Here is a 17,770-nt window from a genome sequence, read left to right on the forward strand (position 1 = left end):
GAAGCTATTGTAATTTTTAATCAAAATGTATCTGTTTATTTCCCTCAAAAAAACTGATGACGTCATCTCAAAATGTTGCAGAATAAATCTTATCCAAAATGTGCAAAAACCATGTAAATTATCATTGCACTAAAAGTTTTTGAATTGCTTATACAGGGTGACTGATAAAAATTAATTAATGAGTCAATTTATTCTTTTGGTTAAATCAGGAAAGACTCACTCCACTTTTCCGAAAATTTGGGAATACAGTATTGCACTGTATCTATCCAAAGTGATATTCGTGTCCTTGCAAAAATGTTGATAACAGTCATCACAAAATTTTGTTAAGGGAAACTCCTACAACAATACATAACATTTTAGCTTACAAGGATTCTCATAAAAAAATAAAATTCGCATAATCAAATTTTATCATTTTTCGAAAAAGCTGGATTTGTTTTATTATTATGTACTTCGGGGGCGAGGGAAGTTCTGTCGAAATAACTTTCGACTAATGTTGCAAGATGTTTTCATCAGAAATGAAAAGCACATGGTAGCATATGTACTTATCAAAAAGTACAAATAAAGAATAGCATATTGTATATACCGGGTGTCTGGAAAATCGCGAATTAATTCTCCGCTACGTTCTTAACAATCATCTGGCGAGTCTGAGAATAGTAAAAAAATCCTTCTTACATTTTGGCGGAGTTATAATGATTTTGGCACCCCGTTTTTTAAAACAAATTTGCCAAAATCAGTCTTATTTTAGCAGGTACTAGCCCCGCTCACCCGCCCTCACTTTTCTTATAGGGTAACTCATTTGCCAAAATCACTCTCATCTTAACAGGTACTAGCCCCGCGCACCCACCCTCTATTTTCTTAGAGGGATCTCATTTGCTAAAATCAGTTTTATCTTAGCAAGTACTGATGACTAAGTTTTACAAAAAATCATCAAAATTTGGAAATATTACGAGCTTACTTATCTACAAGGCAGGAATTTTGAACATCTTCTCTAGTGTTTAGTTGGTTATGCTTTATTGGACGTTTCTTTTTTGGTTTAAGTATTTATTAATGAAAAATAACAGCTTGTTTTATTAATAACTACTGGTTGTTACGGTTATTGTCCTAAAAAAAATTAGTCGAAAGTTATTTCGACAGAACTTCCCTCGCCCTATGATGACGTCATCAACATTTTCGCAGAGACATATATATCACTTTGGATAGGTGCAGTGTAATACTAATGACAACAGTATTGTACTCCCAAATTTTGGGGAAAACGGACTGAGCCGTTCCTGATTTAATCAATAAAATAAATTGACTCTTGCATTATTTTTTCTGAGTCACCCTGTATAAGAAATTTAAAAACTTTTAACGCGACGATAATCATAAGTATAGATTTATCATATTTTGCACATTTTGGATAGGGAGGGGTTAAATGAATAAATTTTGCTTAACGATTTACCATGATTACGATAATCTTAAAATATTTATAAAATTTCAGAGTAGTCGGTTTTGCAGTTTTAAAGTTATATGTATGTATTACAAAATATTGTTATAGTTTTGAATTTTTTCCAAAAATTTTGGATGTCTGGGGTGAAAATTTGACACGGCTTCACACACCACAAGTGCAGGAGTATCTTATTCTATAAAATTTCAAAAAACTTTTTATTTCAAATTTTAGAAATGACGTCATCCCATCGATGGTGGGGATAATTAGCCAAATTTTAATTAGCATTTAACCATCTACATGGTATTCCTAATATACATACAAAATTTGACAATAATCGGTCCAGTAGTTTCGGAGATTACTTGTTTAATAAAAATGGATACAGACACCAGGCAGACAGACAGACGGAAACGGGAGACTACTTTTTTCATAATCTAGAGGTATATATAAAATCAGAAAGTAAACCGAAGATAATCACGGATTAGATGCGTGCTGTGTTGCCAATTTTACTTTTATAATATATAAAATTAAGGATTTTTTCATTGTTTTTTTGGAAGTGCCGAAACCCCCGTACATAACGTACCTACTGAAGAGTTAATCCGTCATTTTACAGACACCCAGTATAATGAGCACGGGTTGTTGTAATACACTAAAATGACCATACGTATTGCACAGAATAGTCCTATTTTCGATGGTATAATTGTCCCAGTCTGACTTTGTTTTTATAGCACTGCAATCTCAATTACCGCAAGCATTAGGAACTCTATTGAAAATGTAAATAGCCGTGCCCTAAATCATCTTAGTGGTCTATGGGCGCGGGCTGTGCAGGGCCGGCTCTGTTTTCATTCAATGAAGGTAAGGGTGGTGGACAAAAACCTCGTAAGGTAAAAGTCCCTATAGATGATAACTTACGCAGATCCCTTAAAATGAAATCCCGTAAAAAATTCATTTCTACTCTTCTTTACCGAATTTGATATGTGGGTCTCTTATGAAATGATTCATTTTTGTAAAAGTTGTTTTTTTTTTTAGTAAATATATGATCATTTGAATGAGAAATATTAAATGAAAGTTAAAATAATGAATGGTAGTAGTAGATGATATACCGAAAATTGTTCTGCACCACTAAATGATCGGTCTTGTCGTAGTAGATGATAATTCGAATTTCAGTCTATTAAATACCAAAACTTTTAACAATATTGCAATTAAAACATATCAACTTGATTAAACAAAAACATATTAAAAAATATAAACAATAAATTAAAGAAAAAGTTAAAAATAATTATCAAACTCGTGTATTTCTTCCACATTAAACACTCCTCGATTATTTAGCTTGGATGATGTTTCAATTTTTTTAATAATATCTTCTTTGGCCTCCGTGTTCACACCACTTTTATAGATAACATTGACTCTGATCTTTTGATCAACTATGTTTAAAATTTGTCCCAGGTAGTACATCTCTTCATATTTGATAATAACCAGTACGCGGGAATTTGTTTCACCGCTGCAATCCCCCAGTTGAAGTAAGGTGTGTTTAACGGCGAGTAGCGGGGACACCTTGATCTGGTCCACAAGGTCGTAGCCAGTGCGTCGCTAGGAGTGTTTACAGCTAGTAAAAAAACTACTTTTATATTACTATATTACTTCAAATAATAATACTCGATGCCCTTTTTAATTTTTCAACCACAGGACCATAGATTTGTGATCTTGAAATGTTATATTATATTGAAATAGTCCAAAAGAAAAATATATTTGTAATCAAACTATCGCCGGGACAGCACTGATTCTAGCGTATGAGATACAATTCGGCGCGTTGATAATAACAAAATCATTCCTTTGGTAGGGTCATTTGTTGACTTTTCGTCGTTTCTTGAAAATATTTGCTTCTTTTAGTAGTTGATTTTCTTCGTGTAACCTCTTTCGTTCTAGTTTTTGGTTTTCTTTTATCTTCTTTTTTCCGATGATACATCTGCCAATGAGAAGAGCTCGCCACAGAAGGAATTTTTTCTTTGGGCCATCTCTTTTTTCCTTTCTGGAGTTTTTGGCCAAATCAGAACCTTTTTGAAAGGCTATGGAACATAAATCAATGTTTTGTCATTCTATATGGAAGAATAAATTTAATACACCTATTTAAGAAATATTTTGTCATTCTGTTTTTTAGGAGCTATGTTTGTATCTCGTTCCCAGAAAAAGTAATTAAACCATTTTATTGTAAACGCATTCATTGGTATTCTTACCATCTAAAAACTATGAAAAATAATTTATCCAAGTTGAATGATCTTTATCTTCGAACAAATCGCCTTGATATCAAAAAAGCTAGAAACTCATATCGCAAAATGTATCGAGAAGCAATTAAAAACGCAAAAATCAGTGGCAACAATAAATATATAAATCAATCTCATAATAAAATGCGAGCAATGTGGTCTATGATTAATTCTAAACGAAGTGTTGTAATAAAAGTGCTCATGATTTTAATGATTTTTTTTGTAACATCGCAAAAAATGTGATTAATAAGCTTTCTCATTCAAACTGTGATCCCATTCTGTTGATGTGCAATAATAACTGCGATAATAGTTTAATGTATTTTCAGTTTAGCGAAGTGTCTTGCGCTGAAGTTCGTGATGTTGTAAAAAAATTAAGAAATAGTAAAACCAAGGATATCTATGGTCTTAGCGTTGAAATAGTCAAAACCGTTCTGGATGTCATAATATCTCCCCTTACGAAATTAATTAATTCAAGTATTAAAACGCTTACTTTCCCTGACTGCTTGAAGATTGCAAATCTCCTACCAATTTTTAAAAAGGGGGAACCCAATGAGATCAGCCATTACCGACCGATATCGCTATTGCCCATTTTATTGAAAGTTCTGGAGAGAATTTTGATGAGTCAATTATGTAATTATTTTGTGGAAAAGAATGTGTTATGTAACAATCAATTCGGTTTCAGGTCCAGATTAAACACCTCGAAAGCCGTTACTGATATTGTTGGTGAAATCACAAATTCCTTTGACAAAGGTATTTTCACTACAATTTCTTTTCTAGATCTTACCAAAGCCTTTGATTGTGTTTCCCATTCCATTCTGATTCGTAAACTTTATTTCTATAATTTACATCCCACTAGTTGTCGTTTATTGTCATCCTATCTCTGTAATAGAATCCAAAAAGTCACGGTTGATGGAACATGTTCTAATTATCTCCCTGTGGAATATGGCGTACCTCAGCGATCTGTCTTAGGTCCTCTTTTATTCTTAGTCTACATCAATGACCTACCATCCAATATAGAAGACTCAAAAGTTATTCTATACGCTGATGACACCACCATACTCAACAGCAGTAGCAGTCTAAACGACTGCATTGATAAAAGTTTGGAAGCACAATCTAAGGCAAAACTATGGTTTGATACCAACAGTTTAGGTGTGAATGTCGACAAATCGGTGTACATGTTCCTCAGTCTTAAAACCAGCGTAACATTAAATTTAGGTCAAGCCAATCATGCACTTTTTCTTGGGCGTTACCATCGATGACCAGCTTCTCTGGAATGCCCATGGATATACATTAGCTAAGAAACTAAATAAGAACACATACCTTTTGAGACAACTAAGTAATAATGTATCACAAAAAACATTAATAGTTGCCTATTTTGCATTTTTTCACTCTTCAATTGAGTATGGTAACTTAGTTTGGGGACATTCTACTTGTCGACACAGGATATTTGCTCTTCAAAGGCGTGCTGTTCGGATTATAGCTGGACTTCAGTACCGTGATGATTGCAGATCTGCATTTGTTGAACTTAAAATTTTAACTGTGCCTTCAATTTTCATCCTACATTGTTTATTACATCTCAAAGACAATATTGGAAATTATTCTAAGTTCACTGACATTCATTTGTACAACACCCGAAACAAAGAAAATTTAGTTCCCAATTCAAATCGTTTGAAGAGGGTACAAGCAGGCACAAGATACTTCGCTGTGAAGTTTTTTAATGTTTTACCCGAAGAATTTCGTAGTAAGCCTATTAATATATTTAAAAAAAAAACTCAAAACTTTTCTTGTTATGAATTGTTTTTATAGTTTTGAGGATTATCTTCGATGTAGAAATTTTAATAGTTTATTGGTTTAATTTATTATTTGACTTGTGTAAAACTGTATTTGTAAGTTTTTAACACCAATAAAGTATTGATTGAATTAGTTCCTGAATAATAATAAGGTGAGGTACATATCAATATCTTAGGAGAAAGTACAGCCCTGTGTAGTGTAGACAGTTGGGCTCTTGATGGTTTGGCAGCTGGATTACTTGAAGGCAGAGGCCTATTGTGGATGACTTAACTCCTTCACAATAGGAGGCAGTGGTAAAAATGCACCAGCACTTGGAACACTATACTGTCCCACATTAAATAAGTCCTGCATTTCGTGTCTGCGTTGTTGTCTTATTACTATTTTAGTGTAAAATACGAATTTCCAAAGCTTCGCGTAAGTTTTTTCGATACAACCTGGGTTTAATGTACCTAACTTACGACAAAGTTGATAATATCTATTTCTTTTGTAAATTTTAGAGTTTTATAAGCTGCAAACAGCTATTGATTTGTAAAGATACATGATGAAAAATTTCATACCATTTAAAAAAAATAATAATAATAAGTAGTTATCTACTTTGTGTAACAACTTTGACGTAGTGTGAGATACTATCGCGTTAAAACACTTTTAGTCAAAACTGACGCAGAGTGTACTCAAATGACGAAGAAACTAATATTTGAAAACTATAACTTCCAGGATATCACTGTAAAAAAATGTTAACACTTCTCCCAAAAATTCGTAACCGAACAAAAATATCAAAAAAAGTTGTGTTGTAGTAAGATCTTTTCCAGAGTTGCACAACTCTGCAGTACTTTATGGTGAAACAACACTAACCAGTTCTAGGTTAAAGTGCGCGACTGTCATAAGTATCCACATTCAGTTCTGTAAAAATTCTAAATTATTTTCTTTTCAATGATTGTGAATTTAGATATTTTTACTTCCCGAGCGTAAGCAAAGGAAGTATTGTAATCGAGTCCGTCGGCCGACTCTCTACTTTTACGTTTTCTCGATCTTTCATGACCCCTAGAAGACGAAGAAATAGGTGTCCCATTTCCGTCTGTCTGTCCGTCTGTCTGTCCGTCTGTCCGTCCGTCTGTCCGTCTGTCCGTCTGTCCGTCTGCCGTCCCGGATTTTTATTAGACAGATAATCTCCGAAAGTACTCGACCGATTGTTGTGAAATTTTGTACTTATATTAAGAATATCATGTAGATGGTAAAACGCTAACCAAAATTTGTCTAATCATCCCCACCACTAATGCGATGACGTCACTTCAAAATTGTACATAGTAAATGGGTTTTCAATTGTATAAAATAACATAGTCCTACGCATGTAGTTTACAACTCCGAATTGACTTTTCACCCGAAACGTCCAGATTTTTGGAAAAAAAATCAAAATTATAAAACAACATTTTGAAATTTAATTTTTAATCTGCTAACCAGAATGCTTTGAAATGTTGCAAATGTTTTAAGGCTATAAAGAGCACCATAAATCTTTAGTCAAATAATATTTGCTTATCCCCTCCAAAAACTTGATGACGTCAGCTCAAAAGTTTGTGGAATAAATCATATCTAAAATGTACAAAATATGATGAGTCTGTACTTGTGATCTATCACTCCATTCATATTTTTTGGATTTGCATATACAGGGTGACTCAAAAAAATTAATGAAAGCGTAAATTTATTTTACTGATTTACTCAGAAACTACAAAACCGAATGCTTTGAAATCTTGCAGATGTTTTAAGGTTATAAAGAGCATAATAAATGTTTAGTCAAAATATATTTGCTTATCCCCTCCAAAAAATTGATGACGTCAGCTCGAAAGTTTGCCTAATAAATCCTATCTAAACTGTAAAAATATGATGAGTCTGTACTTGTAATTTATCACTCCATTCATATTTTTTGGATTTGCGTATACAGGGTGATTCAAAAAAATTAATGAATGCGTAAATATATTTTATTGATTTAATGAGGAACCACAAAACCGAATGCTCTGAAATCTTGCAGATGTTTTAAGGTCATAAAGAGCATAATAAATGTTTAGTCAAAATATATTTGCTTATCCCCTCCAAAAACTTGATGACGTCAGCTCGAAAGTTTGCCGAATAAATCATATCTAAAACGTACAAAATATGATCAGTCTGTACTTGTGATCTATCACTCCATTCATATTTTTTGGATTTGCATATACAGGATGATTAAAAAAAATTAATGAAAGCGTAAATTTATTTTACTGATTTACTCAGGAACTACAAAACCGAATGCTTTGAAATTTTGAAGATGTTTTAAGGTTATAAAGAGCATAATAAATGTTTAGTCAAAATACATTTGCTTATCCCGTCCAAAAAATTGATGACGTCAGCTCAAAAGTTTGCTGAATAAATCCTATCTAAACTGTACAAAATATGATGAGTCTGTACTTGTAATTTATCACTCCATTCATATTTTTTGGATTTGCATATACAGGATGTCAAAAAATTTAATGAATGCGTAAATTTATTTTTTTGATTTAATCATGAACTGCAAAACCGAATGCTTTGAAATCTTGCAGATGTTTTAAGGTTATAAAGAGCATAATAAATGTTTAGTCAAAATACATTTGCTTATCCCCTCCAAAAAATTGATGACGTCAGCTCGAAAGTTTGCCGAATAAATCCTATCTAAACTGTACAAAATATGATGAGTCTGTACTTGTGATTTATCACTCCATTGATTTTTTTTTGGATTTGCATATACAGGGTGACTCAAAAAAATTAATGAATGCGTAAATTTATTTTATTGATTTACTCAGGAACCACAAAACCGAATTCTTTGAAATCCACTGCGAAAAAAAAAACATAATAGGCATGCAGTCGTCACGTTTCCGACAGCGAGAGAAGAACTGTCTAAACTCTTTAGACCAATTTTTTAGATTTTCTTAAGAGGTGGTTCAAAAAAATTAATGAAGTCAATTTATTTTATTGATTAAATTAAAGGCAACACTTATTATTAGTATTACACCCCAACCAACCCAATTTGGTAGACACAAAATTTGTTAAAGGAAAAACTCGGTTGAAACATAAGGGTAGCACGCTTATTTACATCGACTTTAACATTACAGACCTGCATTTGTTTTATTCGTTCACTTGGTTCCGCGAATGTGAAATAGACATGTTTATAATCAACCAATTGTGAATTTCATCGTCAAGAATTAAAATAAAACCCAATGCTTTATATATTAAGCGGAAGTCGAAGCAATAAAACCGATGGTCGTTTTGTTTACAGTTTCTCTGTTTGACTCTCATGCACGTATGCTGTTACGCTTGTCATCTTAAATTAAGAATGTTTATACATAAACGATTTTCAGTTGCCGTATACGTGAGTAAATTGTTTCGTTATTTTATTGATTATAAAAAATCAATATTCAAAACGACCCAATTCATTTTCCCGAAAATTTGGGAATACAATAATTTTATTCTTAGTATTACACTACATCTATCCCAACTGATATACGTGTCCTTGCAAAAATGTTGATGACGTCATCGCAATTTTTTTTAAATTCCCACTACAAAAATGTAATGAGAAAAAAACACAATAGGCATGCAGTCGTCAAGTTTCCGACAGCGAGGGAAGTACTGTCTAAACTCTTTAGACCAATTTTTTACTTCCCGAGCGTAAGCAAAGGAAGTATTGTAATCGAGTCCGTCGGCCGACTCTCTACTTTTACGTTTTCTCGATCTTTCATGACCCCTAGAAGACGAAGAAATAGGTCTCCCATTTCCGTCTGTCTGTCCGTCTGTCCGTCTGCCGTCCCGGATTTTTATTAGACAGATAATCCCCGAAAGTACTCGACCGATTGTTGTGAAATTTTGTACTTATATTAAGAATATCATGTAGATGGTAAAACGCTAACCAAAATTTGTCTAATCATCCCCACCACTAATGCGATGACGTCACTTCAAAATTGTACATAGTAAATGGGTTTTCAATTGTATAAAATAACATAGTCCTACACAGGTAGTTTACAACTCTGAATCGACTTTTCACCTGAAACGTCCAGATTTTTGGAAAAAAAAATCAAAATTATAAAACAACATTTTGAAATTTAATTTTTAATCTGCTAACCAGAATGCTTTGAAATGTTGCAGATGTTTTAAGGCTATAAAGAGCATCATAAATCTTTAGTCAAAAAATATTTGCTTATCCCCTCCAAAAACTTGATGACGTCAGCTCAAAAGTTTGTGGAATAAATCATATCTAAAATGTACAAAATATGATGAGTCTGTACTTGTGATCTATCACTCCATTCATATTTTTTGGATTTGCATATACAGGGTGACTCAAAAAAATTAATGAATGCGTAAATATATTTTATTGATTTAATCAGGAACTACAAAACCGAATGCTCTGAAATCTTGCAGATGTTTTAAGGTCATAAAGAGCATAATAAATGTTTAGTCAAAATATATTTGCTTATCCCCTCCAAAAACTTGATGACGTCAGCTCGAAAGTTTGCCGAATAAATCATATCTAAAATGTACAAAATATGATGAGCCTGTACTTGTCATTTATCACTCCATTCATATTTTTTGGATTTGCATATACAGAGTGACTCAAAAAAATTAATGAATGCGTAAATATATTTTATTGATTTAATCAGGAACTACAAAACCGAATGCTTCGAAATCTTGAAGATATTTTAAAATTATCATAAGCATGGTAAATTTTTGATCAAAACGTATTTGGTCGTCCCCCCTAAAAAATTTATGTCACCACAAAATTTTGCTGAATAAATCCTATCTAAAATGTACAAAATATGGTGAGTCTCTTCTTGTGATTTATTATTCCATTCAAATTTTTTCGATTTGCATATACAGGGTGACTCAAAAAAATTAATGAATGCGTAAATTTATTTTATTGATTTAATCAGGAACTACAAAACCGAATGCTTTGAAATCTTGCAGATGTTTTAAGATTATAAAGAGCATAATAAATTTTTAGTCAAAATATATTTGGTTATCTTCTACAAAAAACTGATGACGTCAGCTCAAAAGTTTGCCGAATAAATCGTATCTAAAATGTACAAAATATGATGAGTCTGTACTTGTGATTTATCATTCCATTATCATCACAATAGGCATGCAGTCGTCAAGTTTCCGACAGCGAGGGAAGTACTGTCTAAACTCTTTAGACCAATTTTTTCACGCTGGTTATTCAAACTCTACTGTAACTGTTCCAAATGTAGTATGTACCTAAGCCATTTCAATCTTTTCTACAACAATCTGTGATTGTTTCAAGGAAACCTTTTTCTGCCTACAATATTTTTAATTTTTACCAACACCTATCTTAAGTATGTAATGTAATTTTAATAAAATACTGACCATAAACGTCATTATTTATTTCTAGTAGTAAATAACTACCATTTTATAAATAATAAAAGATATGAAAGAATATTTTGAACAAGGTTTTTTTATTATAAAAAAGCGCATATTACATGCAGTTCATGCGTTTTAACATAACATACGTAGGCATACATTTTAACCTCATATGAACAAAAAATGAAAACACACTACACTAATACTTTGAACGTTAATTACCATTAGAATTTAAAGTTACATCAAGCATGTTACACTGCAACTTCAGCTCAGCCTCTGTAACGGTTTTAAAAAGATCAATTTTAACCTGAGTTTGTAACTGTGGCGGGAATTTCTTCACCATATTATACAACAAGTCAAAGAAATGTTTAAGAGTATCATCACCATCTGTATTTGAGTCAGGTATCTGTGAAGTTCCCACCACAGGTATTGGTTCTAGAAACTTAATCATTTGCCTTTGCAGAACTTGTGAAGAAGGAATATCCAATTCTAATTCTGATTCTGATTCTGATACTTCTACCTCAGTTTCAGTTTTGACACTCACAATTTCAATACTGTCTAACGCATTAGTCTGGCAGGCGGCGGTTTTTTTCTTCGTCCTGCAAATAAGGATTTGGTTAAAATGTTTGGTTCAAAAACTAGTAAAAACCTGTCTTCTTTATGTATGTGTTTAATCATACTACGAAGAGAGTGTGTATGATTAACAACCATTTCTTCAAATTTCCTCATCCGTTCTCTGCGCTTGTTAAACTGGTTAAAATAGTTTATGACATATTTGAAAGAAGGTATAAAAAATAATTCTAACGGTATACGCTTACAACATTTTTTTTTAACACCGTTCAAACAGGAGTTGTGATAAATGTGCCCACAGTACTGACACATAATAACTCCCAGGGCAGCATTTCTACGACACTTTGCACACTGATATTTTCCCGAATCATTATAACTTATTCTATTGTTGCAACAATCAAATCCTTCTGAAACGCACTCTGGATGATAAACACTTGCACATGTTGGACATTTTGGACCGAAAACAACTATCTTCTCACATTTGTGACACTGATGTTGTGAAGGCAACCGACAGAGATTGAGCTGACAGCATTGTTCATAAGGGGTTAAACAATAATTGTGGAATTTGGAACAACACACTGTACAATATGGACCAAAATGTACATTTTCGTTACACTTTAAACATTTTAAGTTGCTAATATTTTTTGGTTGCAGGAGTATAGGAAGCTCACAGCACATTCCACGCTGGACAGCACACTCGTAATGATAGGATACTGAACATGTGGTGCACTTTGGTCCGTAATGTGCAAACTTGTAGCATCGGCCACACCTGTTGCTTATAAAAAAAGGGTTTATGATCATTCGACTTATCTCCTCCAAAGTTAATTTTCTTACAAGTACATGACATTGAGGCATTTCTTGTTCTCTTAATGCATTCCTGAAAATAATCTGACTGTGGTAATTTTGTCGGCAACGCAACGCGACAACGCCGTAAATGTTGGTCAAGGATTCAACAGGACTTGTTTACTAGTGTGAAATTAACAGGAAATAAAGGAATATTTTTTAACATTACTTACATATTGCCTTTGTCCTTCATTTAGTAATGAAATGAAAAAAAAATGAGAAGCAACCACCGTTGTCCAAATTTTAACACATAACCAAAAACATTTAAGCTGGATGTCCCATTTCTCCCTCCAATGCTTCCATGTTTGTTTGCTTTGATTCGGGTAGTCGGGTTCGAGCAAGGTTAGTTAATAGAGATCTATTAAATGACTTTGGGTTCGAGTTCGGGATTTGTGCCACCTCAATATCAGAGAACATAGAGAAGCGTCATAGTTTAAATTAAATGACGGTTGAGGACTCCTCGACTTATGTTGGCAATAGTGTTTGTTTCTAACTAGGAATAAAATTAACTACAATATAAAAAATTTCATAATATTTTTAACGACGCGGTTTACTTTCCACAAATTGACACTAGATTTACCAGAATATTACAAGCTGCTTACTGTTTCCTTCACTTTAATTCAGGTCACACGAATTACAGTTCGTCGTCTGAGAACTTGTTTGATCTACAGACCAGAGCGCACTCAGGCCAATGTCGACTCTAAGCGTTCGGAAACGATTTGATTTATAAGCCACGATCCGTGATCTAATACACATCCTAACCGGTTTCGACCATAATTTCTGAATTCTGCTGTTTCAACTTTCGAATTCTCAGTTTTTCGAAATTTTAGTTTGGGGACTTTTCAGTTTACTCCTATTTATTATTCAATTTTTGGATTTTAAATATTTCGATTTTTCAATTTTTGATTTTTATAAACTCTTTATTTGTCGATTTTTCAAATAATTGATTTTTCAGGTTTTTTGGTTTTTCTATTTTTCTATTTTTTCAGGTTTCGATTTTTTAACTTAATTTTTTACTTCCCGAGCGTAAGCAAAGGAAGTATTGTAATCGAGTCCGTCGGCCGACTCTCTACTTTTACGTTTTCTCGATCTTTCATGACCCCTAGAAGACGAAGAAATAGGTCTCCCATTTCCGTCTGTCTGTCCGTCTGTCCGTCCGTCTGTCCGTCTGTCCGTCCGTCTGTCCGTCCGTCTGTCCGTCCGTCCGTCTGTCCGTCTGTCCGTCTGTTGTCCCGGATTTTTATTAGACAGATAATCTCCGAAAGTACTCGACCGATTGTTGTGAAATTTTGTACTTATATTAAGAATATCATGTAGATGGTAAAACGCTAACCAAAATTTGTCTAATCATCCCCACCACTAATGCGATGACGTCACTTCAAAATTGTACATAGTAAATGGGTTTTCAATTGTATAAAATAACATAGTCCTACACATGTAGTTTACAACTCTGAATCGACTTTTCACCCGAAACGTCCAGATTTTTGGAAAAAAAATCAAAATTATAAAACAACATTTTGAAATTTATTTTTAATCTGCTAACCAGAATGCTTTGAAATGTTGCAGATGTTTTAAGGCTATAAAGAGCATCATAAATCTTTAGTCAAAAAATATTTGCTTATCCCCTCCAAAAACTTGATGACGTCAGCTCAAAAGTTTGTGGAATAAATCATATCTAAAATGTACAAAATATGATGAGTCTGTACTTGTGATCTATCACTCCATTCATATTTTTTGGATTTGCATATACAGGGTGACTCAAAAAAATTAATGAATGCGTAAATATATTTTATTGATTTAATCAGGAACTACAAAACTGAATGCTCTGAAATCTTGCAGATGTTTTAAGGTCATAAAGAGCATAATAAATGTTTAGTCAAAATATATTTGCTTATCCCCTCCAAAAACTTGATGACGTCAGCTCGAAAGTTTGCCGAATAAATCATATCTAAAATGTACAAAATATGATGAGTCTGTACTTGTCATTTATCACTCCATTCATATTTTTTGGTTTGCATATACAGAGTGACTCAAAAAAATTAATGAATGCGTAAATACATATATTTTATTGATTTAATCAGGAACTACAAAACGGAATGCTCTGACATCTTGCAGATGTTTTAAGGTTATAAAGAGCATAATAAATGTTTAGTCAAAATATATTTGCTTATCCCCTCCAAAAACTTGATGACGTCAGCTCGAAAATTTGCCGAATAAATCATATCTAAAATGTACAAAATATGATCAGTCTGTACTTGTGATCTATCACTCCATTCATATTTTTTGGATTTGCATATACAGGGTGATTCAAGAAAATAAATGAAAGCGTAAATTTATTTTACTGATTTACTCAGGAACTACAAAACCGAATGCTTCGAAATCTTGAAGATATTTTAAAATTATCATAAGCATAGTAAATTTTTGATCAAAATGTATTTGGTCGTCCCCCCTAAAAAATTTATGACGTCACCACAAAATTTTGCTGAATAAATCCTATCTAAAATGTACAAAATATGGTGAGTCTCTTCTTGTGATTTATCATTCCATTCAAATTTTTTCGATTTGCATATACAGGGTGACTCAAAAAAATTAATGAATGCGTAAATTTATTTTATTGATTTAATCAGGAACTACAAAACCGAATGCTTTGAAATCTTGCAGATGTTTTAAGGTTATAAAGAGCATAATAAATTTTTAGTCAAAATATATTTGGTTATCTTCTACAAAAAACTGATGACGTCAGCTCAAAAGTTTGCCGAATAAATCGTATCTAAAATGCACAAAATATGATGAGTCTGTACTTGTGATTTATCATTCCAATCATATTTTTGGATTTGCATATGCAGGGTGACTCAAAAAAATTAATGAAGGCGTGAATTTATTTTATCGATTTAATCAGGAATTAGAAAACCGAATGCTTTGAAATCTTGGGAATATTTTAAAGTTATTATAAGCATGGTAAACTTTTGTTCAATATGTATTTGTTCATCCTCCTAAAAAAATTGATGACGTCACCCTTAAATTTTGCTGAATAAATCCTATCTAAAATGCAAAAAATATGATGAGTTTGTACTTGTGATTTATCATTCCATTCATATTTTTTAGATTTTCTTAAGAGGTGGTTCAAAAAAATTAATGAAGTCAATTTATTTTATTGATTAAATTAAAGGCAACACTTATTATTAGTATTACACCCCAACCAACCCAATTTGGTAGACACAAAATTTGTTAAAGGAAAAACTCGGTTGAAACATAAGGGTAGCACGCTTATTTACATCGACTTTAACATTACAGACCTGCATTTGTTTTATGCGCTCACTTGGTTCCGCGAATGTGAAATAGACATGTTTATAATCAACCAATTGTGAATTTCACCGTCAAGAATTAAAATAAAACCCAATGTTTTATATAATAAGCGGAAGTCGAAGCAATAAAACCGATGGTCGTTTTGTTTACAGTTTCTCTGTTTGACTCTCACGTATGCTGTTACGCCTGTCATCTTAAATTAAGAATGTTTATACATACACGATTTTCAGTTGCCTCTGATACGTATACGTGAGTAAATTGTTTCGTTATTTTATTGATTATTACAAATCAATATTCAAAACGACCCAATTCATTTTCCCGAAAATTTGAGAATATAATAATTTTACACTACATCTATCCCAACTGATATACGTGTCCTTGCAAAAATGTTGATGACGTCATCGCATTTTTTTTTTAAATTCCCACTACAAAAATGTAATGAGAAAAAAAACACAATAGGCATGCAGTCGTCAAGTTTCCGACAGCGAGGGAAGTACTGTCTAAACTCTTTAGACCAATTTTTTTATTTTTCGATTTCTCAGTTTTTCGACATTCCAGTTTTGGGATTTTTCAGTTTACTTGTTATTCAATTTTTCGATCTTACGATTTTACAGGTTTTTGATTTTTCAATTTTTCGATTTTTTTAAGGTTTCGATATTTCGACTTCACTTTTTTGATTTTTTGGTTTTTCAATTTCTCGATTCTTTAGATTCTCAGTTTTTGGATATTTCAGTTTTGGGATTTTTCAGTTTTTCTTTCATTTTTCAGTTTTTCGATATTTCAGTATTGGGATTTTTTAATATTTCTGTTCTTTGACTTTTCCATTTTTGACTTCTGGATTTTTCGATGTGTCGTAGATTTCTCAATTTTTTGGTATTTTAATTTTTCAATATTTAAAATTTTAGATTTTTCAATTTCTCGATATTTCATTTCAGCTCTTTCATATTTCAATTTTTCAAATGTTTCGATTTCTTAATCCTTCGATATTTCGACTTCCCGGTTGTAGATATTCTGTTTTTCAATCGTCGTTTTTTCAATTTTTCGATTTTTAAATTTCAGATTTTTCATTTTTTTGATATTTTAATTTTTCAATATTTAAAATTTTAGATTTTTCGATTTCTCGATTTTTCATTTCAGTTCTTCCATATTTCAGTTTTTCAAGTTTTCGAATTTTTCAAATGTTTTGATTTCTTAATCAATCGATTTTTCGACTTCCCGATTTTAGATTTTCTGTTTTTCAATTGTCGTTTTTTCAAATTTTCGATCTTTCAATTTTACCATTTTTCAATTAATCGATGTTTTAATTTTCCCATTTCTTGACTTTCGAGGGTTTCGATATTCCTGTTCTTCAATTCTTTAATTTTTCGATTTTTCAGGATTTTGATTTTTCATTTTTTAGTTTTTTTAAGGTTTCGATTTTTCGACTTCAATTTTTGGATTTTTCGTTTGCTCAATTTTTCGACATTTTAGGTTCTCAGTTTTTGGATATTTCAGTTTTCGGATTTTTCAGGTTTTCCATTTTTCAGTTTTTCATTCATTTTTCAGTTTTTCAATATTTCAGTTTTGGGATTTTTCAATTTTCGATTCTTCGACTTTTCGATTTTTGACTCCTGAATTTTTCGATGTGTCAATTTTTTCACTTTTTCGATTTTTCAATTTTAGATTTTTTAACTTTTAAAATTTTCGATTTTTCGATTTCTCGATTTTTCATTTCAGTTCTTCGATATTTTAATTTTTCAAGTTTTCGAATTTTTTAAATGTTTCGATTTCTTAATCTTTTGATTTTTCGACTTCCCGGTTTTAGATTTTCTGTTTTTCAATTGTGATTTTGTCAAATTTTCGATTTTTTAATTTTTCAAATTTAACTTTTATAAACTCTCAATTTTTCGATTTTTCAATTAATCGATGTTTTGATTTTCCCATTTCTTGACCTTCGAGTGTTTTGATTTTCCTGTTCTTCAATTCTTTAATTTTTTTATTTTTCAGGTTTTTGAATTCACTTTTTCGATTTTTCAATTTTTCGATTTGTCTATTTTTCATTCCCGATCTATCGAGATTTGATTGATCAGGTTTTCGATTTATCAGTTTTTCAATTTTTTATTTTGGCCTATTTCGGTTTCTCAATTTTTCTGTTTTTCAATTGTCGTTTTTTCAATTTTTCGATTTTTAAATTTTAGATTTTTCAGTTTTTTGATATTTTAATTTT

At 31.9% G+C, this 17,770-nt stretch overlaps 1 long non-coding RNA gene across 1 annotated transcript; it reads right to left on the bottom strand.

Annotated features, from left to right (window-relative positions):
* Positions 1–10,879: 10,879 nt before the first annotated feature.
* LOC135136173 (uncharacterized) lies at positions 10,880–12,717 on the bottom strand. Its single transcript, XR_010281674.1, has 3 exons — positions 12,432–12,717; positions 11,495–12,292; positions 10,880–11,444 (listed from the first exon to the last, which is right to left on the bottom strand). It is a non-coding gene; the product is annotated as an uncharacterized LOC135136173 (long non-coding RNA).
* Between the last annotated feature and the right edge of the window lie 5,053 nt (positions 12,718–17,770).

Source organism: Zophobas morio, unplaced genomic scaffold, assembly GCF_036711695.1.
Source record: "Zophobas morio isolate AGI-343-1 ecotype UQ-CSIRO unplaced genomic scaffold, CSIRO_AGI_Zmor_V1 ptg000026l, whole genome shotgun sequence".
Classification (NCBI taxonomy): domain Eukaryota; kingdom Metazoa; phylum Arthropoda; class Insecta; order Coleoptera; family Tenebrionidae; genus Zophobas; species Zophobas morio.